Source organism: Dermochelys coriacea, chromosome 1, assembly GCF_009764565.3.
Source record: "Dermochelys coriacea isolate rDerCor1 chromosome 1, rDerCor1.pri.v4, whole genome shotgun sequence".
Lineage (NCBI taxonomy): Eukaryota > Metazoa > Chordata > Testudines > Dermochelyidae > Dermochelys > Dermochelys coriacea.
The window spans coordinates 74882919-74907422 of record NC_050068.2 but is presented as its reverse complement, the minus strand read 5'-3'; the positions used below and the strand labels follow the sequence as shown (position 1 = coordinate 74907422).

The following is a 24504-nucleotide window of genomic DNA, read 5'->3' as shown; positions in this document are numbered from 1 at the left end:
TCCAGACAGGGTTCCCACAGCTGCTGCTCCTACAGAGTTTGAAGTCTGCCAGCCCCCATAGCCCTGGATTATTTTGGAGATCCAGAGGCTGTCAGGTTTCTTGTTGGAGCTGCAGACCCTGAAAAGCTGGCAGTTTTCCAATGGAAACCTGCCTGTTTTTCAACAAAAGTTTTGTTGAATCTTTAATAGATTCAGCAAAACCTTTCACTACAACAAATCAGCATTTTTCAACAAAACTATATTTCACTGGAAAATTTCAAGCCAGCTGTAACACCTCCTCAGGAGAGTTACCAGAGTGATAGGCATCTCTGAAATACCTATGCTAGGGAGAGAAACATGAAGGATAAAATATGTGTAAAGTATAGAATCCCTAAAGACAACATAAACTAGAATACACATAAAATTTCATTTATACCTAAAAAATATCACAAGGCACTACCATTTCATAGTAGATATTGGCAATCCCCAATATAATACAATACAATCACCTTTAGGGCTAAGTTATCTAACCCTCTGTGGAGTATGAAGTTATGTGTGTTATTTTTTAAAAAAGATCATATACACTTCAGTTTACTGATTTGATATTGTCCTGCTTGGCTACATAGAGTTAAATGAAAGAAGACTGTTGGGAGGAATCAAAGAGGAAATAAAACAACAATAGAGACAAGGCTCCTAGAGGGAACAATGAGAAGAGCTATCAGTTAGGGAATGCCCCTGACTAACTTCATCCAGGCGAGGAAGGTTTACCTTTACTAGTCCTGCCCCTAGGATAAAAGAGGATATTCAACCATTACAGTCCCCAGACCTGGAAAAAGGAACAGAGGTTGAATGGGTTGGCAGCAGTGGCTGGAGATGAATCTCTGACAAAAAGAAACACATATTGCAGCAAGCAGTCTGTCTCTCTCTATCCTGAGATGGAAGTAACTTGGCTGAAAGTCTTACCAAAGCCCACAAAGAAAAATTAAGGTGTAGGTAAGGGGAAAAGGTATATTGGTTTGTATTGTTATTACCCCTTTGCTCTGTATTCTATGTACCTTTGGGTGAATAAATAATGCTTTGTTTTGAAGAAGCTGTGTCTGAGTCACTTGAATCAGCCAATGTCACAGCTTCCTGGAGGAAAGGACTTGGGAATATTAAACCCAGTTTGGCATGTCTGGTAAATGGGGGAGGGGGTGGGTGGCTGCCGCCCAGCAATCCAATCCATGGTGGTAAGACTGTGCAGTTCCACTTGTTCTACAGACAAAACTGCACAGGATTGTTTCAGGGGACAAGACAAGATGTCACATTTATTATAATAACACAATTTGATTTAAGACCAATAACTAATATCATATATATATATATACACACACACACACACACACACACACACACACACACACACCCCAAATGTTCTGCAGCTGCTAGATAGTTACCAGTCCTGAATGTAGCTTGAGTTCATGGCTTGGGTTCGTAGCTTGTGGCGGCTAAGTGCCCAGGAAAGCCGGGCACAAGGAAGAGCTGGGTCTCTGTTGGGCATGCACTGATGCCCTTCCATGTTGGCAGCAGAATGTTACCCTTCAAAGTCTTCCATCTCACCCATCCTTTTTGTAGGCTTTAGTTTGAATCCAGAGTCTGTAGGTCTTGCTGTATCATGCTGCCTCTGGGTTCAGTGATTGATCCCCCGTCAATTGCAGACATGACTTGCAGCCTAGGACCTGGCTTTGATGTTTCTTCAATTGTACTTTTGTTCTTTTCTTCTGAAGGTGGACTCCTCTTACTTTGTTTGGGCTGTTGTCTGCATCTTCAGCTGTTGGGTGTTTACACTTTATTTCATCAGGACAGGCTGCGGCTGGAGGTTGATTCCATCATCCATCGATACCTTATTCACACATCTAAACTAAACTAAATAAGATTACAGCAGGGTTTTGCAAAAATGAAGGTTGCAGCAAGCTTTTACAAAATGAAGTGAGCATTTTAAAATGGAGTTTGGGACAAGTTAAAATGGAGTTTGCGTTACAAATATGGACAAGTGTAAGGAATGGCAAACAGTGAACAGAAATTATAATATAGACAAGAATAATGAATGACAAACAGTGAGCAGAAGTTACAATGTTGAAACAGCATAAGTTTCAGCGATTTAAGCAGCAATTGGATTGAAAGTGAAACTCAATTAGCAAGTTATTGGGGTAACCAAATGTTGTTTCATTCATAAAACTTTGCTTATGAAGTTATATTAATAAAGTGAACAATTAAAAACAACTTCATTGATCAGTTCTACACACTGAGATATGGGTGAAGGTAGTGAAACCTGTCCTCCAAGAGGGACATTCAAGGGACCAAAAGGTGTCTAAAGCACAGCTTGTCCTATAGCCTTAACATTCTAGCATTAACTCAACCTTCATCTCTAAACTATTTTATTTTCTGAAAGGCATTTGTTTACACACTCTGCTGACAAATATTCTAGAATCATAGTTCTACCCCATCTGTGACCCTGAACATCACAGAGACTTGTGTTAAATATGAAGGCAAGAATATCCACCCTTTGCAAACATCTTTTGCAATTATATGACAATAAATGAACCATGTCTGATCAGTGTTATGATTATATGAAAAAAGAAAAGGAGTACTTGTGGCACCTTAGAGACTAACAAATTTATTTGAGCAAATTTACAGCTCACGAAAGCTTATGCTCAAATAAATTTGTTAGTCTCTAAGGTGCCACAAGTACTCCTTTTCTTTTTGTGAATATAGACTAACACGGCTGCTACTCTGAAACCTATGATTATATGAGCCTCTGGGTATTTCTTTATTGGGTTAGTCATTCAATATGAGTATCTATGGGATAAATTCTTTGGCATATGGCAGCATGTGTTCAAGGAGTCCCTGCAGTACTAAATCATCACATATTTATGAAATAAAAGGAGAGTCTCAGGGTGGTTCTTATACTAAAAATGTCTATGTTCCATTGTATGTGTAGTTACCAGAAGAACATTACAATGTTGGTAAGGCTGTAAGATATTGTGGTATAATTCCTCCATGTAAATGAAAGGTTAGTTTTGATTTTTATTGATTTTTAAGAACATGTAATTAACAGTCTTTGTAAGAAATAGTGACACTGTTTTGCCTACTCTCTTTCTTCATAAGGTAATGCATATTTTTAGAGTCACATCAAGGTGCCAACATTTAGGTTCCTAAATCCATCGTTTGTCACATAAATACAACATGTTTTTCCCCCCAGAAGTACTGAGCAGCTCCTATGATTTTAATAGGAGGATTTTTGGGTGCTCAGCATTTCTGAAGATAAGGACATTTTTATTTAAGTCCCTAGCTATGGAGTTATCAGCCTCACTTTTAGCATATATATAAAATTGAGATGTCCTCTCTTTTAAGGCAACATACCTATTCCTTTTGCTTTAACTATGAGAAAGTAAGCTTCTACCTTTTCTTTACTTTCCTTGCAAGGGGAACCTCTCTCAAAGAGCCTATGTCCTAGATCACAAGATCATGGTCACTTGTAATTATTTTGATTCAAGCAAATATCCCTTCTCTTGGAGACTTGGTTTTATCACACTTCTTATTGGGTTCTGTTTATAGTAAGGCTATTTTTTAAAAAATATTATGCTCCATTACTAATATTGGCTTAGCTCCACTGATATTAGCATAGCCCAAGGCTACATCTATGCTTGGAGCCAGAGGTGTGATTCCCTGGTTGTATAGACATACTTGTGCTAGCTCTCATTGAGCTAGCATGCTAAAAATAGTAGTGTAGCTGTGGTAGCACTGGTGAGTGGTAGCATGGGCTAGCTGTCCAAAGTACAAACCCTCCTGGACCCTGTGGATATGTACTGAGGGTGTTTAGCCCATGTTGCTCCTTGCCAGTGCCCATGTTACTGCAGCTACATTTCTATTTTTAGAATGCTATCCCAATGAGAGGTAGAGTGAGTATGCCTACTCAAGCTGGAAATCACACATCTAGTTCCAAATGTAGACTCCCACCTACTGCCAGCATCATGCTATAAACTTTCAGGGATTGGCAGTGCCACCTAACACTAAGCCTATACTTCGGGTGAACAGATAGCAAATGTGAAAAAACGGGACAGGTGGTGGGGGGATAATAGGCGCCTATATAAGAAAAAGTCCAAAAAAAAAGTTTTGTCCCTATAAAAACGGGACATCTGGTCACCCTACCTATACTGGCCAGCCACAGTGTATCTTACCCTATGCTTGTGCACAGGTTGTGTGGAAAGGTGAAGTCTCTTGTGCCATCTTTATCTTTGAACGACTTTTCAACTCTATATTTTAAGTAAAATCAAAATTCTCAATAAAACAGAAATCCACAAAGAGATCCATAGAAGTTATGGAATTTTGGCATGCACTGAATTCTAGTGCCCCAGACCTTAGATATTTTGCTTCCTAACTGTCTAACACTGCTAATTTCACCTGTGGTTCAATTTTTGATTTTGCATAGCTCTGTTTATCAGATCAGATATTGATTGGGAAGAATTGACGCAATCTCATGATTAGTATTTTAATATTTATTGTGGTGGGGGCAGGTTGTCAGTGGCAGCTGATCTATTATTTATCAGATTAGCAGTGAGCCGAAACAATTCTTTTTCTGTAGGCTCTCGTTATTTGGAACTTTCTCCAATTTTTTGGAGGTGGTTTTCTTTTTGGGTATGGATGTACTATTATTGGCCTGGACAAGAAGATCTCAAATCTCTGATCTCTCATTATAATTTCCCCAATAAAAATATGAGACCAGATTCTTAGTTGGTGTTAATTTTTATAACTCCTTTGAAGCCAACTTACCATAGCTGAGAATCTGACCTGTTTACATTTCAGTTTTTCTTTTGTTCCAGATGAATAACGTCCTAGAAACTATACTATGCTTATATAAAGCAATATTGTTATAATATATCAGCTGTGAAATGCTGTTACTGCTGTACATTAAGTCCTAGTGTCAGGAAACATGTTATCAGCAAGTGAGTATATGTGCAAAATTATTTTTGAGTACTATTATTTGTTCTACAGAAAAATGTATATTCTATCCTTAGAAGCTAAGTGCCATTTTATTAGAAGATAATGTTGCACATCAATTATCTGGAAATTATGCAAAAATATTCATAGCCAAAGTGATTGAAAAGATAATTTGTGATGATTAATAAAAGTGGATCAGTAGATAACCTATCATGAATACATGCAACTGTAATAATCCAGGTCACTAAACAATTTAGGGGGTTGTAGCTGAAGATTCACTAGCACTTACAAGTGAGAGAAGGTGCTAAAATCAAGAGTAATTCATGCATCAGTCCAAAAAGTGAATTACTGTCATCAATAAGTTAGAATTCCATCTTTGTGTATCTGCAGGGTCTTGAAAAAGCATCATGGCTTTCTCAGATCTGAATAAAATCTGGAAGTCAAGTTTTCAGATGAGTAGAACCTCAGAATTACGAACATGTTGGGAATGGAGGTTGTTTGTAATTCAGAAATGTCTGTAACTCTTAACAAAATGTTATGGCGGCTCTTTGAAACATTTACAACTGAACATTGACTTAACGCAGCTTTGAAATTTTACTATACAGAAGAAAAATGCATCTTTAATCATATTTACATAAATGAAACAAGCACAGAAATAGTTTCTTTACCTTGTCAAATCTTTTTTAAAAACTTTCCCTTTATTTTTTAGTAGTTTATGTTTAACACAGTACTGTACTGTATTTTTTTTTTGTCTTTGCTTCTGCCTGGTTGCATACTTCTGATTCCAAATGAAGTTTGTGATTGACCAGTCAGTTCATAACTTTGAGTTTCTATTGTAGATAGCAAAGGTGGAAGGAAGGATCAAAGTGGTTTTTTTAGATGTTTAATTTCCATGGAGTACAGTCTGTACCAGCAAATGACTTACAATAAATAAATAAATAAAAGAAATCCTAAATGTACTTGTTAAGGCATTGGTGCCTCAGTAGCAGAAAGGTCATGGATCATTTTGGATCCATTGAGCTTCTGATGAAAGTGTAGAAATATTGCAGATTAATGAATAAATCATACACAAGTGAAAACAATCCAAAGAATAAAATAAGGAGTTCAAAGTGCTCTGGGTTGACAGATTGTTTTCTTTTCCCTCTTGCACTGTACCATTCATCCTCTCGTCCCTCCTGTTGCCTCCGTCTCTCACTAGTGGTTAAGTGTCTTTTTCCATGCTACTTCCTGTGTTCACAATCATTTTTTTATTTCTGTGCGCCAAGCAAATGTCCACATCTTTCTTCAAATTCTTCCTCTGACTCTCTTTTATTATTACTTACTGTTATTTGTTTTACCATAGTACTCAGGAACACTAGTCATGGATCAGGACCCTATTGTGCTAGGTGCTGTACAAATCCAGAACAAAAGATGGTCCTGTCCCCAAAAGCTGAAAGTCTGAGTACACAAGAGACAACAGATGGAGGAGTACAAGGACACAATCACAAAATACTGGTCACTGTGACAGTCAATGCACCAATAGCTTAATTGTCTTTTATAGGTGTCAAAGCAAAGGAAAGATTTATGGAGGGATTTTAAAGGGAATAATAAGTAACTTTGCAGATTTTTATGGGGAGCTTCTCCCAAGCATAAGGGGCAGCATAGGAGAAAGTACAAAGGTACTTGTTTGAAATTTTAATAAATGGGTGATGGAAGCTGGCATCATGGGCTAATGGGTGGTGAGAGCTGACATTTTGATAATGAATGAGATGATAGACACAGGTGCTGACTTTCCAAAGTGCCGAGGGATGCTAAACCCCTGGCCCTGTCCTAGGCCCCACCTCCACTCCACCCCTTCCCTCAAGGCCTCACCCCTGTCTTTCCTTTACCCACCCCTACTCCACCCCTGCCCAGTCTCTTCCCACTCCTGCTCTGGCCCCATCCTTCCTCTTCCCGTCCATTTCCGCTTCCTTCCCTTAGCATGCGATAGCCTCGCTCTTCCTCCTCCCTCCAAGTCTCCTGACTGTTGTAAAACAGCTGTTTGCAGCGGGTGGGAGGCACTGAGGTGATGGGGGGGGGACTGATAAGTGGGCTGGTGGTGGGTGCTCAGCACCCACCATTTTTTCCCTGTGGATGCTCCAGCCCCAGAGCACCCATGGAGTCGGCGCCTATGATGATAGATAAGATGCAGATAAGTTGTGAATGGCCTTTCAAGTTAAGACAAGTTTAAGTTTGATGCAAGAGTGAGCAGAGAAACTAGGAAAGGGATGGCAAGTTCAAAGAGATGGGGCAGGTAAAGTATCTTTGCAGTACCATTTGGAATGTGTACAAGCAATCTTGCCCTGCCTCTTTCAATTCCAAAGAAATGTATGTTGCTGTAATTGACATGTGAGATGATGAGAATCTGGATGAGAGTTTTAGCTGTGTGGATGGATAGCAAAGGCTGTATTTTAGAGATGTTATGCAGAAAAAACTCGGGAAGCTCTATTTAACCTACATGTGATGTCCTAGAACAAGGTATGAGTCAAAAATGGGACTGGGGGAAGTGGGAGTGGAGGGAAAGGGTAGGGCATTGGGAGGGAAATATAGAGGTGGGTGTATGAATGGCAGGGGTAGTGGGGAATAACTCGGAGTGGGAAGGGGTGTGTATGTGTGTGTTTTTGTTTGTTTGTTTGTGTGTCAGAATCTATGGGGGTGGAGGGGCTTCCCCTCTTCCTGCCTCAAAATCCGGGGGACCTCCCCTTATAGGGAAATGAGAGCCTCCCTTTCTGTCCCCCCACGTGACTCAGAATCTGAGGGGACCTCACCCTATTAGGGAAATCTGAGCCCCACTCCCTTATCCCCTCCATGTGAATCATGATCTCATGGGGAATTTGTATCTCTAGAGGTGTCTGAGCCCCTCTCCATACCCCTACTCCATGTAAGTGGATATTTGGGGAAGCCCTGCCCTTCTGTAGGAGTTTGAGCCCCAAACCCTGCCCCCTTCTCCCACTGAGGAACTGGAACAGACATGCTTGGAGCATGCACCAGCATACAGTGCTGGGACTGGGGTCAGAATTTGAGAAACAGCATGCTTGGTACATATCACAGGCTCAAAAGCACTGACACTGAGGAGGGAAGAGGAGAACACCCATAGAGATTACTGGAATACTTCATAGATCTCAGAGTTATTGTTCAGGTTGTATACATTCAGCTGAGAACTTCTCATTAGTTGAATTGGCCACTTCACACCACTCATGCCTTTATGCTTCAGATCCATGTGCAGAGCCCCTTCCCTCCCTCTTAGACTCATAGACTTTAAGGTCAGAAGGGACCATTATGATAATCTAGTCTGACCTCCTGCACAACGCAGGCCACAGAATCTCATCCACCCACTCCTGTAACAAACCCCTAACCTATGTCTGACCTACTGAAGTCCTCTAATCGTGGTTTAAAGACTTTGAGGTGCAGAGAATCCTCCAACAAGTGACTCATGCTCCACACTGCAGAGGAAGGTGAAAAACCCCCAGGGCCTCTGCCCTGACCCCAAATTCCTTCCTGACCCCAAATATGGCGATCAGCTAAACCCTGAGTATGTGAGCAAGACTCATCAGCCAGACACCCAGGAAAAAATTATCTGTAGAACTCAGATCCCACCCTATCTAACATCCTATCACAGACCATTGGGCATATTTACCATGAATAGTTGAAGATCAATTAATTGCCAAAATTAGGCTCTCTCATCATATCATCCCTTCCATAAACTTATCAAGCTTAGTCTTGAGGCCAGATATGTCTTTTGCCCCCACTCCTTCCCTTGGAAGGTTGTTCTATAATTTCACTCCTCTGATGGTTAGAAACCTTCATCTAATTTCAAGTCTAAACTTCCTGATGGCCAGTTTATATCCATTTGTTCTTGTGTCCATACTGGTACTGAGCTTAAATAATTCTTCTCCCTCCATGGTATTTATCCCTCTGATATACTTATAGAGAGAAATCATATCTCCTCTCAGACTTGTTTTGGTTAGGCTAAACAAGCCAAGCTCTTTGAGTCTCCTTTCATAAAACAGGTTTTCCATTCTTCGGATCATCCTAGTAGCCCTTCTCTGTACCTGTTCCAGTTTGAATTCATCTTTCTTAAACATAGTAGACCAGAACTGCACACAATATTCCAGATGAGGTCTCACCAGTGCCTTGCATAATGGTACTAACACCTCCTTATCTCTACTGGAAATACCTCGCCTGATGCATCCCAAGACCGCATTAGCTTTTTTCACAGCCATAGCACATTGGCAGCTCATAGTCATCCTGTGATCAACCAACACTCCGAGGTCCTTCTCTTCCTCTCTTACTTCCAAGTGATGCGCCCCCAGTTTATAAAAAAAATCTTGTTATTAATCCCTAAATGCATGACCTCGCACTTTTCATTATTAAATTTCATCCTATTACTATTACTGCAGTTTACAAGGTCATCCAGATCTTCCTGTATGATATCCCGGTCCTTCTCTGTATTGGCAATACCTCCCAGCTTTGTGTCATCTGTAAACTTTATTAGCACATTCCCGCTTTTTGTGCCAAGGTCATTAATAAAAAGATTAAATAAGATTCTTCCCAAAACCAATCCCTGAGGAACTCAACTAGTAACCTCCTTCCAGACTGATAGTTAACCTTTCAGCGTGACCCGTTGTAGTCTCCCCTTTAACCAGTTCCTTATCCACCTTTAAGTTTTCATATTGATTCCCAATTTTTCCAATTTAGCTAATAATTCCCCATGTGGAACCGTAGCAAATGCCTTACTGAAATCGAGGTAAATTAGATCCACTAAGTTTCCTTTGTCTAAAAAAATCTGTTACCTTCTGAAAGAAGAAAATCAGATTGGTTTGAAACGATCTACCTTTTGTAAAACCATGTTGTATTTTATCCAAATTACCATTGACCTCAAATGTCCTTAACTACTTTCTCCTTCAAAATTTTTTCCAAGACCTTACATACTACAGATGACAAACTAACTGGACTGTAGGGTTTCAGAGTAGCAGCCATGATAGTCTGTATTCACAAAAAGAAAAGGCGTACTTGTGGCACCTTAGAGACTAACAAATTTATTTGAGCATAAGCTTTCGTGAGCTACAGCTCAATTCATCGGAGGCATTTGGTGGAAAATACAGTGGGGAGATTTATATATACACACAGAGAACATGAAACAATGGGTTTTATCATACACACTGTAAGGACAGTGATCACTTAAGATGAGCTATTACCAGCAGGAAGAGGGGGAGAGGAGAAAACCTTTCATGGTGATAATCAAGGTGGGCCATTTCCAGCAGTTAACAAGAATGTCTGAGGAACAGTCTGGGGGAGGGGGGGAGAAATAACATGGGGAAATAGTTTTACTTTGTGTAATGACCCATCCACTCCCAGTCTCTATTCAAGCCTAAGTTAATTGTATCCAGTTTGCAAATTAATTCCAATTCAGCAGTCTCTCGTTGGAGTCTCTTTTTGAAGTTTTTTGGTTGAAGGATAGCCACTCTCAGGTCTGTAATCGAGTGACCGGAGAGAATGAGGTGTTCTCCGACTGGTTCTTGAATGTTATAATTCTTGACGTCTGATTTGTGTCCATTTATTCTTTTACGTAGAGACTGTCCAGTTTGACCAATGTACATGGCAGAGGGGCATTGCTGGCACATGATGGCATATATCACATTGGTAGATGCGCAGATGAACAAGCCTCTGATAGTGTGGCTGATGTGATTAGGCCCTATGATGGTGTCCCCTGAATAGATATGGACAGAGTTGTCAACGGGCTTTGTTGCAAGGATAGGTTCCTGGGTTAGTGGTTCTGTTGTGTGGTGTGTGTTTGCTGGTGAGTATTTGCTTCAGGTTGGGGGGCTGTCTGTAAGCAAGGACTGGCCTGTCTCCCAAGATCTGTCAGAGTGATGGGTCATCCTTCAGGATAGGTTGTAGATCCTTGATGATGCATTGGAGAGGTTTTAGTTGGGGGCTGAAGGTAATGGCTAGTGGCGTTCTGTTATTTTCTTTGTTGGGCCTGTCCTGTAGTAGGTGACTTCTGGGTACTCTTCTGGCTCTGTCAATCTGTTTCTTCACTTCAGCAGGTGGGTATTGTAGTTGTAAGAATGCTTGATAGAGATTTTGTAGGTGTTTGTCTCTGTCTGAGGGGTTGGAGAAAATGCGGTTATATTGTAGAGCTTGGTTGTAGACAATGGATTGTGTGGTGTGATCTGGATGAAAGCTAGAGGCATGTAGGTAGGAATAGCGGTCAGTAGGTTTCCGATATAGGGTGGTGTTTATGTGACCATCGCTTATTAGCACTGTAGTGTCCAGGAAGTGGATCTCTTGTGTGGACTGGTCCAGGCTGAGGTTGATGGTGGAATGGAAATTGTTGAAATCCTGGTGGAATTCCTCAAGGGCTTCTTTTCCATGGGTCCAGAGGATGAAGATGTCATCAATGTAGCGCAAGTAGAGTAGGGGCATTAGGGGATGAGAACTGAGGAAGCGTTGTTCTAAGTCAACCATGAAAATGTTGCCATGCTGTAGGGCTATGCAGGTGCCCATCGCAGTACTGCTGATTTGAAGGTATACATTGTCCCCAAATGTGAAATAGTTATGGGTGAGGACAAAGTCACAAAGTTCAGGCACCAGGTTAGCCGTGACATTATCGGGGATACTGTTCCTGATTGCTTGTAGTCCATCTTTGTGTGGAATGTTGGTGTAGAGGGCTTCTACATCCATAGTGGCTAGGATGGTGTTTTTAGGAAGATCACCAATAGTTTGTAGTTTCCTCAGGAAGTCATTGGTGTCTCGAAGATAGCTGGGAGTGCTGGTAACGTAGGGCCTGAGGAGGGAGTCTACATAGCCAGACAATCCTGCTGTCAGGGTGCCAATGCCTGAGATGATGGGGCGTCCAGGATTTCCAGGTTTATGGATCTTGGGTAGCAGATAGAATACCCCAGGTCCTGGCTCCAGGGGTGTGTCTGTGTGGATTTGTTCTTGTGCTTTTTCAGGGAGTTTCTTGAGCAAATGCTGTAGTTTCTTTTGGTAACCCTCAGTGGGATCAGAGGGTAATGGCTTGTAGAAAGTGGTGTTGGAGAGCTGCCTAGTAGCCTCTTGTTCATATTCCGACCTATTCATGATGACGACAGCACTTCCTTTGTCAGCTTTTTTGATTATGATGTCAGTGTTGTTTCTGAGGCTGTGGATGGCATTGTGTTCTGCATGGCTGAGGTTATGTAATCGAGTGACTATGAGGTAAGTGATGCTGCTTTTCCACAATTTCAGCCCATGCACATCGGCGGAAGCACTCTATGTAGAAGTCCAGTCTGTTGTTTCGACCTTCAGGAGGAGTCCACCCAAAATCCTTCTTTTTGTAGTGTTGGTAGGAAGGTCTCTGTGGGTTAATATGTTGGTCAGAGTTGTGTTGGAAATATTCCTTGAGTTGGAGACGTCAAAAATAGGATTCTAGGTTACCACAGAGCTGTATCATGTTTGTGGGGATGGAGGGGCAAAAGGAGAGGCGCCGAGATAGGACAGATTCTTCTGCTAGGCTAAGAGCATAGTTGGATAGATTAACAATATTGATGGGTGGGTTAAGCGAACCACTGTTGTGGCCCCTTGTGGCATGTACTTTAGATAGTTTAGTGTCCTTTTTCTTTTGTAGTTCTTTTGTACTAGCCTGTAGTTACCCGGATCACCTTTTTTCCCTTTCTTAAAAATAGGAACTATGTTAGCAATTCTTCAGTCATATGGTATAACCTCTGAGTTTACAGATTCATTAAAAAATTTTTGCTAGTGGGCTTGCAATTTCATGTGCCAGTTCCTTTAATATTCTTGGATGAAGATTATCGTTCCCCTTCCCCCCCCAATTTAGTCCCATCATTAAGCTGTTCAAGTTTGGCTTCTACCTCGGGTGTGATAATATCTACCTCCATATCCTCATTCCCATTTGTCATGCTACCATTATCCCTAAGATCCTCATTAAAGATTGAGGCAAAGTATTTGTTTAGATATTGGCCCATGCCTAGCTTATCCTTAACCTCCACTCCATCCTCAATGTATAATGGTACCACTTCTTCTTTCTTTGTTTTCTTCCTATTTATATGGCTATAGAATCTTTTACTATTGGTTTTAATTCCCTTTACAAGGTCCAACTCTACATGGCTTTTGGCCTTTCTCACTTTATCCCTACATGTTCTGACCCAATAAGGTAGCTTTCCTTGCTAATCCCTCCCATCTTCCATTCCTTGTAGGCTTTCTGCTTTTTCTTAATCACCTCTCTGAGATGCTTGCTCATCCAGCCTGGTCTACAACTCCTGCCTATGATTTTTTCCCCCTTTCTTGGGATGCAGGCTTCTGATAGCTTCTGCAATTTTGACTTGAAGTAATCCCAGGCCTCCTCCACCTTTAGATCCACAAGTTCTTCCATCCAATCCACTTCCCTAACTAATTTCCTTAATGTTTTAAAGTTAGCTCTTTTGAAATCAAAAACCCTAGTCACAAATCTGTTTTTGTTTATCTTTCCATTATTTTGAACTGAATTAGCTCATGATTGCTCTCACCAAGGTTGTCCCCTACAACCATTTCTTCTACTACTCACTACTCGCCAAAACCAAATCTAAAATGGTATTCCCCTCTTCTCTCTATCCTTTCTAAAAAGCCACCCTTTCTCAGTGTGGGGAACCAGTGTATGACCCATAACAAGAGGCATTGCAAGTGTAATCAAGGCAATCCACTTATGTATCGGTATCAAAGAAATGTTAATTAGATGACTGATCCCCAACTCATTCACTTTATATTGACAAGGATCAAAGAATAGTTGCTAAGTGTATTTGTCTTTGTTTAGCTATATCTTGTTAGAAGTTTAACAATGTGATCAAATTAGCTTTTTGATGCTAAAATCCTTTTCATGTCTTCATTGCCTTATAATGTTTACGGAATTGTGGTCAGTTAACTTTAAAATCAAAGAGGTAAGACACTGTAGGAAACTAATAATTTTATATACATTGTCTTCAGCTTAACTATTTCTGTAATAATGAATGACCAGCTGTTGTCTTATAAAAAAGAAAAGGAGTACTTGTGGCACCTTAGAGACTAACAAATTTATTTGAGCATAAGCTTTTGTGAGCTACAACTCACTTAGTGTAACTCGATTACATGTGTATGCATAGGAAATAGAAAGTTAACATCAAAGCAAATGTCCACAAACTATCTGTGTTGCCTGTTCTTCTCAGGAGGAAACCCTGCTGTGACAATTTCTGTGAAGAGGCTTGTCAGCTGCTGGAGAGCTATAAAAGAGAAACCTCAGGCCTGATCCTTTCATCTCTGTTCTGCTTAAATTCTAACAGGGAAGGTCCAAATTTGTGGTAATTTGATCAAGGGATTTCCAAGATACAACCCCATGGGAAACTCACCCCTCCCCGGTATTTTACAATATCAACAGGGGCTCATTACATATTTTTGCACACACATGGGGCTCAAGCCATGACTCAAATTGACCTTGCCTGTTCAACATTTATCTCAGCTGATGCATGGCACCCTTGCCCCTTTGTGGAAGGAATACTGAAAATGATATTAAAGGGAGAGTTTAGCTCTCTAGAATGATAATAAATACTTTGTCAAAGTTCCTTCCCCACTCTGAACGCTAGGGTACAGATGTGGGGACCTGCATGAAAACCTCCTAACCTTACTTTTACTAGCTTAGGTTAAAACTTCCCGAAGGTACAAACTATTTTACCTTTTGCCCTTGGACTTTTGTTTTATACCAGACGTCTAACCGGTATTATTTTATTAGGAAAGAGTCCGTTTGGAAATGTCTTTCCCCCACAAAATCCTCCCAAACGTTACCCTCCCTTTCCTGGGGAAGGTTTGATAAAAATCCTCACCAATTTGCATAAGTGACCACAGACCCAAACCCTCGAATCATCAGAACAATGAAAAAGCATTCAGTTTCTTAAAAGAAGGGTTTTAATAGAAGAAAAAGTAAAAAGAATCACCTCTGTAAAATCAGGATGGTAAATACCTTATAGGGTAATTAGATTCAAAACATAGAGAATCCCTCTAGGCAAAACCTTAAGTTACAAAAAGGCACAAAAACAGAAATATCCATTCCATTCAGCACAGCTTATTTTCTCAGCCATTTAAAGAAAACAGAATCTAACGCATATCTAGCTAGATTACTTACTAAGTTCTAAGACTCCATTCCTGTTCTGTTCCCGGCAAAAGCATCACACACACAGAGAGACAGACAGAGAGGCTTTGTTTTTCCCTCCCCCCAGCTTTTGAAAGTATATTGTCTCCTCATTGGTCATTTTGGTCAGGTGACAGCGAGGTTATCCTAGCTTCTTACAGGGGAAAGGGTTTTTCCTCTGGACAGGAGGGATTCTAAAGGTGTTTACCCTTCCCTTTATATTTATGACATACTTGTGTGCCAGAGATATGAAAATGTGCATGTGCAGCTAAACTAAGTGAGAAGGTTTGCAGGCAGCCTGTTGTCACAGTAACTTAGTGTTTAAAAGGGACATCCTGTGGTGTGGTCATTGAAACTGAGCTATCCCCATGCACTATAAATTCAACCCCTTCTCTCAGTGGTTATCTGAAAATGATCTGTAAGCATGTTGCGACTAGCCACCTATTCCAAGGTTTGGGGGGCAGGGGTTGTTTTTACTTTTGGAAAATGTGCCCTGCTAACTTGTGCAGCTAATTTAGAAGAGGCTCCAACTATTTTCTGAAAGATAATAAATTGCACACCTTCTATACAGATATGTGAGAATGGCTGCTGGGCATGTTGCTAGTTGAGCACCTCTCCTTGCCCCCCCCCACGTGGAAGCCAAGACTGGGGGGCATTGTGACCCTCGGGTGGGGTCTCTTCCTGCCTTGCCCAGGTGTTTGCTGGGTTTTTGGCAGTCCACTCGGTGGGTCTGAGCCGCTGTCCCTGCCCTCCCATGTGAGTCAGCATCTAGGGAAGCCCTGCCCCTCTAGCTAATGTAAGCCTCTCTCTCTGTTCCCCAAGTAAGCCAAGATGAGAGAGAGGGGGAACCTGAATGCAACACAAATGCAAATCTCTGAAAACCAGGAAATACAAAATTAAGGTACATACCACTCATGTATGAGGAAGGAGGCTGACTGGAGGAGACTAGGTGGGTCAAGGGCATGGCTGGGGAAACTTGGCTGGAGTGGGGCTGGGAATCCCGCTGAGAGTGGGAGACAGTGGAATCATGGAGCCCAACTCTGTTTATATCTCAGTTTACATAACTAAGGAAGTACGCCACTTTCAACTAAGCTGCTGTCTGTGATACGGGTATGCAGCAGAAAGGAGCAATTTTTTACATGCTAATGGTTTTTATAGTGTTAATGGCTAAATGGGACAGGAGGGGGAAGGTTAGCTGGAAATATGTCTGGTTCCCCTGTTACATCTAATACTTGCCTGAATGTTGAGTTAAGCAAAATTTAAACCTCTAAAAAATAGGTATTATAGAATTAAGGTAATTCAAACTCAGACTTCTGCAAACCAGGAAATAAAGAGTTAAGGTACATGCCAACATGTACATGCAACATTAACTCTTCCTCTCCCTAGATTTGGCAAAAGCCACTGGCAATTATCTAATGCACTCCAGGTGCATTCACTGTGCTAGATGTAGCTATATTGAATGGTGGAGGAATTAGCCAGAGAAGCTTGGCAGGCTGTTGTTATTACTGTACGTTAGATGATCTGGGTGCCCTGCCCTTCGGATAGGGGTCTAAACCCTTCTCATTTCTTCCTACACCCTGTGTCTGTGATGAAAGGAAAGAGGTGTATATGTATCTTGAGGGATCCAGCATGCCTTATGTCAACACTCAATCCTATAGGTTGGGTCAGTAGAGTTGTGCAGAGGTCTTCTTGCCATGGAGGTTGTCATCAGTGAGATGAGATATATGAGTGGTCTGTGAGTTTAATGCTGGGTAAATGAAAGAATAAGTTCCATAGAATCCTGTGGGTAAAGATGAAGGCTTTGTAAAATTTAGCGAGTGTGAGGTTGTTCCTGTGGAGTAGTCGCAGTGTTTGAATATAGAGCAGATGAAGATAGCTTCTGTTCATTACTGATCATCTAAACACATTTTGCCTTAGCATAAGGACCTAAGAACATTAAGAACTGCCATACTGGGTCAGACCAATATCTAGCTCACTATTCTGCCTCCATCTGAGTCCAGTACCAGAGCTTCAGAGGGAATGAATAGAACAGGGCAGTTGGAGGGATCTATCCCCGTCTTCCCTTCCTGGCTTCTAGTAGCCCAAGGTTTAGGGTCACTCTGAGCATAGGTTGCATTCCTGATCATCTTGGCTAATAGCCATTGATGGACCTAACCTCCATGAAGTTATCTAGGTCTTTTTTGAACCCATTTATATTTTTGATCATCACAACTGCCTATGACAAAGAGTTCCAGAGGTTAATTGTGCATTGTATGAAGAAGTACTTACTCTTCTTTGTGTTAAATCTATTGCCTATTAATTTCATTAGGTGACTCTTGGTTTTTTATATTGTGAAAGGGTAAATAACATGTCTCTATTCAGTTTTTGCACACCTTTCATGACTGTATAGACCTTTATCATATCCACCCCTTAAATATCTCTTTTCTAAGCAGAAAAGCCCTATCTTTTTAGTCTCTTCTTGTATGGAAACCACTGCATAGCCTTGATCATTTTTTGTTGCCCTTCTCTGAACCTTTTCCAGTTCCACTATATCTTTTTTGAGAAAGGACCACCAAAATTGGACACAGTATTCAAGGTGTGGCTGTACCATGGATTTATATAGTGGCATTATAATATTTTCTGATTTATTTTCTATACATTTCCTAATAGTTCCTAACATTCTATTAACTCTTTTGACAGCTGCTTTGTATTGGGCTGATGTTAAATAGCTTAGGGTCAAGAACTGATCCCTGTGGGACCCACTAGAAACTGTGACAGGAAGCCTCCTTCACCTCACAAGGTGCAACATTTCCCTTTCTGGTGGTGGGGGACTGAGGTAAATCATCCTACACTTGAGGGTTTTTATTCCTCATTTGGGATTTTATTAATCCATATTTACAAGGTGGGTCTTAGGGTAGGCCCAAGGGTACTTTTCAGCCAAACAAAAAACGTTAATAACACAAGAAGGGGAATACCTTCCCATATCCCCTCTCTGAAGTGTTGCCTTGTTATGCTGGCCTCCGGGTCCCAGTCCTTTCCCAAATAGTTTGTTAGTGTGGATGCTTCCCATATACAAAGGAGAGCAGCAATCCACAGAGGAGAAGCCTTTTTCCCTGCTGTCACTAGCCCTGCTACAGCTTATTTTGCACCTCTCCCCTCCCCTGTCTCTCCAGAAGAGAGGTTTATAAAGGTCACTAGCAGCCCTTAACTCGCCTCAGGTGTCTCTAGTTAACCTGAGGTAACCCTTTTTCAACTCATAGGGAACAGGTCCTTCACCATTCTAGGGCTGATATATCTGCCATCCACCATGCTCTTATATCTGTCAGGACTGACCTTGTCACAAACCACATTCACTTGATGATGATTCCCCGATTACAATTACATTTTGGACCGATCAGTTAGCCAGTTTTTAATCCATTTCATGTATGCCGTATTAATTTTGTATCATTCTATTTTTCCTAATCAAAATGTTGTGAAGTGCCAAGTCAAATACCTTACAGAAGTCTATTACATCAGCACTATCACCATTATTAACCAAACTTGTAGTCTCATCAACAAAAGATATTAAGTTACTTATACAGTACCTTTTTTCCATAAACCCATGATGACTAGTATTAATTACATTACACTCCTTTAATTTTGGATTAATCAAGTCCTGTATCACCTTCTCCATTATCATGCTTGGGATCGATGTCAGACCGACTGGACTATAATTACCCAGGTCATCCCATTTACTCTTTTAAAATATTAGCACAACGTTAGCTCCCTCATCTGGTGTAAATTGTCACAGATCCATTGTTTTCAAAGGAGTTGTGACAATTTACACCAGCTAAGGATCTTCCTCCTTAAGTATACATCTAGATAGTGGGAAGAAGGGAAGAGAGACCTAATTTCTGTTTTCAGTAATACCATCCACATTGTTACTGAAAACAGATAACTTCTGGAATCTTTCATTGACACCTTCCTGGAAAGGAGGGAGCTGAAAGGAGCTTGAACAGGGAAGATAAAGAATCCAAGGATGAACTCAACACAGCAAAATCTGGGGCGGGGGGGGGGAGAGAAAGACTGAAAGAAAAAAAATCTTCTTTAAACATAGCCAGAGAAGTTATAGACCCTTTTCCACAGTGACAGAAGAGTAGCACGTATGCTGTTATGCATCAAGGTGAGTGCAATAAAGCTTGAGCAGCAATGGTAACGGCCGTATAGCACTAATAAATCCTAAGCAGACCTTCAGGCTCATACTCTGATAATGATGTTACACAGCTTCAGTTACAGTTTATTTATTTAACCAAGGGCAAAGTTGTTGAGACAGAGTTTCATTTTGAAGGGAGGCCTGACAAGACAGGTGGCAGTAGTGGCACAATACAAATGCATTTCTACACCAGCCAACCAATACAAAATAAAACACAACTCAGGGAACAGAGTGTGCACTCTTAAAAGGGAAAATACACCAACACAATGAAATACCTACTGAGCATTAATAAATCCATTAGTAAACATTAAGAAAAAAAAAGTTCACTGCTTTAGAGATCCAGGAGTCAGCAGCTTCAGATGCTGTATAACTATTTAGTAGGGTTGGAAAATTGATTTGAGGGGGGAGGTTTGGGGAAAAGAGTAAATCAGGAAGTATATTTTAGCTAACAGCAGGGACTGAATAGAGCTAAAGGATGAATCAGTTGAAGTGAGGGTTGGAATAAGCCCATGAGGAAATTAATAATTTTGTATTCAGAGCAAGGTTTGAAAAGTGCATATAGGAAGAAGGGACCACACAAACCAGGAGAATAAAACAAAATATTGAATAGCTGCAAATTCTCTGAGCCCCATCCATTCTGTGTGCTTAGTTACATTATCATATACGAAGTAAACAGTACAATATCTGAAAATGTAACTAAAGATTGTATCATAATGCATATACACAAAGGGACCAGATTAAGGTTGCATAGGCTCCTTCCCCAGGCTCCTCATCTCAGTCATTTCCAATCCTTTCCCCCACCCAATCCGCTTCTTGTCTGAGCTATCTTCCTCGCACCTTCCACACCCACCTCCTTCCAGCTCCAAGGCTCCTCGCACCCCCAACACCCACCCCCTTCCAGTCCCAGTATCCTGTTCCTACCCCCTGCTAGAGTCTCCTTGTGCCAATCTATTCCCTCCACACACCAAACCCAACCCCTTACACCTCTGTATTTCAGTCATTCTGCTTCCTCTTTGTCCTCAGTACTGGACACCTGCAGCAGGGGTAATGATAGCACAGAGAGGGGGATCCTGGCTGTCAGGTCTGGTGTTGGGAATTGTACCCTTCAAAGGCTCTGGTACAAGCTAGCTGGAGACGGTTGTTATGTTATGCAAAGGCTCATGTTACACAATGATCAGTTAGAAGTCAGACACTGAATGAAGCAATCCTCTGTCAGACTCCATGGTGCAGAACGTCACATGGTAGCAGGAATGAAAAGGTCTAAGGCAGGGCCGGCCTGAGGCATACACAGCATACGCGGCTGTATAGGGCACCCAAAAATTTGGGGCACCACCCTCGCTGGCTATGGCTGGAATCCTCTCTTCTCCAGCCGCTGCCTTGCGCTGGGCGGGCGGGCTTCTCCTCACTCCCAACCCTACCCCCTCCCTAAACTGGCCGGCTGAGGGCTCCAGCCTCCGGCTCTGCTGCCCCAGCCCCGGTGAGCCCAAAGTGGTGTGGCCAGTCACTAGCGGGGCAGTAGCCCGGCCCACCTCTGCTGAGAGCGGGGAACGGAGGGAGGGGACTTAAAGTGACAGTGTGCTCACTGTCTCTCACACTTCCATAATACACACACAAACACACACTGTCACTCTCACACACAGACTGGCTCACACCCACATACACGCTGACTCTCACGAGTCACAGTCCCCAATACAGATTGTCACACACACATACACACTCTCCAACACACACTCTGTCATACAGCTCCCCAACACACACGCACGCACACACACACACTGGCTCTCTCACATGCACTGGATCGCTCTCTCTCTCACACACACACTCTGTCCTGCACACACACATGCGCACACATACACACTTGTATTATTGTTGTTGTTATTACTGCTTGGTACTTCCTGTCAAAATGCTCATGATGAGCCAGGAGTGGCGAGGGGCTTCAGGAGAGCCGTGGGCTCTGGCAAGATGCAGCCCCCATGTGACAGGATGAAGCCTGCCTTGAGCCACTGTCGCAGCATCTGCTGCATACGAAGCTCGGTGTGCATCAGCAATAAAGGGGTTCTGGGGATCCGTGGGTGGGTGTGGGGGCTGTGTCCCCTCAACACACTGGGGTCAGCAGCACCGGCTGGGGACCGCCTTCAGTGGAGCGTAGGGGCAACAGTTTAATAATACTGTGCAAGGCCCCATAAATCCTAAGGATGGCCCTGGACTAAGGCCTAGATCCACAAAGATATTTAGGCTCCTAACTTCCATTGATTTTGATGGCTATTAGGAGCCTAAATTCCTTTGTGGATTTGGGCCTAAAGAAATACCGTAAGTGAAAGATTGGAGCAGTTAACAGTCCCACTAGATTTGGAAATCTCTGGAAATGTGAACTGTGATTACCAGAGCTACTGCTCAGAGTGAGATCCTGCAGAAAGTAAGTAAGGTTATTGGCACACGGTGAAGAGGACAGCATATTTCCATCCCCTATTATCAGTTTAAAGTGGATTACTTATTATTAGGTAGGATTTTGTATAAAGGCATGGTGATTCCTAAGGTGTTACAGAAAAAATGTTAAAAAGAATACATTAAGTTCATTTAGGGACTGAAAAAATAAGAGATGAGACATTTTATATTAGCCTCAAATGAACAGCAACGGCAACACTGGGGAAACTGTCCAGGTTTGTCACATATGGAGGAAACACAGGTCAATTCAAGCATAGGAAAAATTGGTCTATTGGATCAAAGTAGACCTAGAGTTGTTTACACTGGCAGGAACTGCCCCAACCCCCCCATCAAAGTACTTGTCCAAGACTACTATTCTCATTTCCCTGGGATAGACTTAAAAGAAGATACTACAGCTAAATGGGTGATTGTGCATTTCCAATCTATTTTTGCGACACATGGTACACCTGCCATAGTGATGTCTGACAATGGGCCAGAGTTTAGTGGTCATGAATTTAAACAGTGGAATACACATATAACTGCAGTCTCCATTATTACCAGTCCCATAGGATGATGGGGAAAAGTGTCAAAATAATAAAGCACCAACTGAAAAAGGTTGGGGAACCAGACTCTTAGCCGTATTTAGTATTGTTACATTACAGAACTGTATCAGCAAAGCATGGATTTTCACATACTGAAATTTTGATCAATAGAAGATTGTACGAAAGAATGCCTGCACTGTTAGAAACTGATTTCAGAGTCCTTGGGGATTTGAATATGTACAAAAGGGATAGATAAAATGTCAGTATGATTCGGGGTCCTGGGGTCTGCCACCACTTCACGAGAATGACTTTGTATATCTACAGTTGGAAACAATGGTCACAAACAGCAGTGCTATCACAAGAGCTAGTCCCACAGTCCTGTGATGGACACTGTGATGTTGCACCCCATAATGCTTTATAGAAATATACTTATGAATGTAAATATGACATAATTGGAATATGTTTTATGATACATATGCCATGTAACATATCTTTGCAAAGGTTATGTTCTACTGAATGTATTCATCCTATTCATGTGCATTTATCATTTTTATATCTGAAGTTATGAGTGTTGGCTCTGTGCTTGTATTTAAAGTGTTTGCTGTAGAAAGCACCTACAGCAGATTTGGTCAACATAGTGTGAAGGGGTTATTCAAGTAATTGGGAGTACTTGGCCAGCAATGGACCTTGATAGATACCAATCCACATCTATGCTTTCCTCGGAACATTCGAGCTAACATGGCGTCGGCCTGTAAAGAACTGAGTTATGCTTGGACATGTGACTTGCCCACATGACTCCGAAACTCCATCTTGTAGCTGTAATTCTACACAGGGAGAGAGAGGAATTTTGATTACCTCCCTGTTGATATTGTAAAATACCTCCATTTAGGTCTTCAGCTGGCTCAAAAGATAGCCTCTCCACCCCAAAAGATGCCTGAAAGAAACTGGAACAAAGGACAGTAACTACAGGGGTCTGAGTGATTGCTGGACCCAGACGAGAAGGAGGCTACTCTGTCAAAGAAGCTTATTGGAACATCTCTGAAGGTGAGATTTACCTGCATTTAGTTTCCTACTGTGTCAGGCTTAGATATGCATGTTTTATTTTATTTTGTTTGCTAATTTACTTTGTTCTGTCTGTTATTACTTGTAACAACTTAAATCCTACTTTTTATACTTAATAAAATCACTTTTTAATTATTAATTAACTCAGAGGAAGTATTAATACCTGGGGAGGGGGGTGTACAAACAGCATATTTCTCTATCGTGTTATAGAGGGCAAACAATTTATGAGTTTACCTTGTATAAGCTTTATACAGGGTAAAACAGATTTATTTGGGGTTTAGACCCCATTGGAAGCTGGGTATCTGAGTGCTGGAGACAGGAGCACTTCTTAAGCTGTTTTCAGTTAAGCCTGCAGCTTGTGGGGGATGTGGTTCAGACCTGGATCTGTCTTTGCAGCAGACAAGTGTGTCTGGTTCACACAAGGCAAGGTACTGAAGTCCCAAGCTGGCAGGGAAAATAGGATCAGAGGTAGTATAGGCACATCAGATGGCATTCCCAAAGGGGGTTTATTTGATCCAACCCGTCACAGACACATACTGTCGAGGAATAGGCAACAACTTCTCCAAATCTCACAAGGGAGGGAGATAAGGAGCATTGAATCAGTTGTCTTGCCCAAGAAAGTCTCACACAGGCAACAACCACAGTAGGCTGAGGCAGCTGACTACCGGGACATCACACAACGAGAACTAGTGGACTTACCACTGACAGACAACAGTGGTGCATTTGTCCAAGGAGAGACCTGCAGATTCACACAATGGCACAGGATTTTTTTGGGTGGCCCTTTTCCAATACCAAGAGAAAGGGGAAGGGCCAAAGAGGAGTCAGGAATCTGAAACTGGCAGTCCTCAGGACCAGTGGGGAGAGGCCAGCCTCCAAGTCATCCAGATTGGCAGGCAGTCCAATGAGGGAGTCAAGCCCAGGAACCATCCTACATGACAAGCAGGGATGCCAGGGGCAGAGTAGAGCAGAGCCAAAGAGAGTGCAGCTGCCAGAGTTGAACTGTGGAGAGAGCAGCAGGCCAGAATCAAAAGGACCAGAGCAGCAGCCCAGAGTTTGGAAGCTAGAGCAGTGGAGACGAGCCAAACCAGTGGTGAGCCAGCACTGAGCTAGAGTGGAAAGCTGAGAGGCCGGGGATGCCAATCATATGGGGTTCCTGGATCCTTTCACTCTTTAAATTTTCCCTCATTTGT

The 24504-nt window shown here is 41.9% G+C and overlaps 1 long non-coding RNA gene across 1 annotated transcript; it reads left to right on the top strand.

Annotated features, from left to right (window-relative positions):
- The first annotated feature begins 6541 nt into the window (after positions 1–6541).
- LOC122457620 lies at positions 6542–11129 on the top strand. Its single transcript, XR_006277257.1, has 3 exons — positions 6542–6674; positions 11025–11039; positions 11119–11129. It is a non-coding gene; the product is annotated as an uncharacterized LOC122457620 (long non-coding RNA).
- Positions 11130–24504: the final 13375 nt, after the last annotated feature.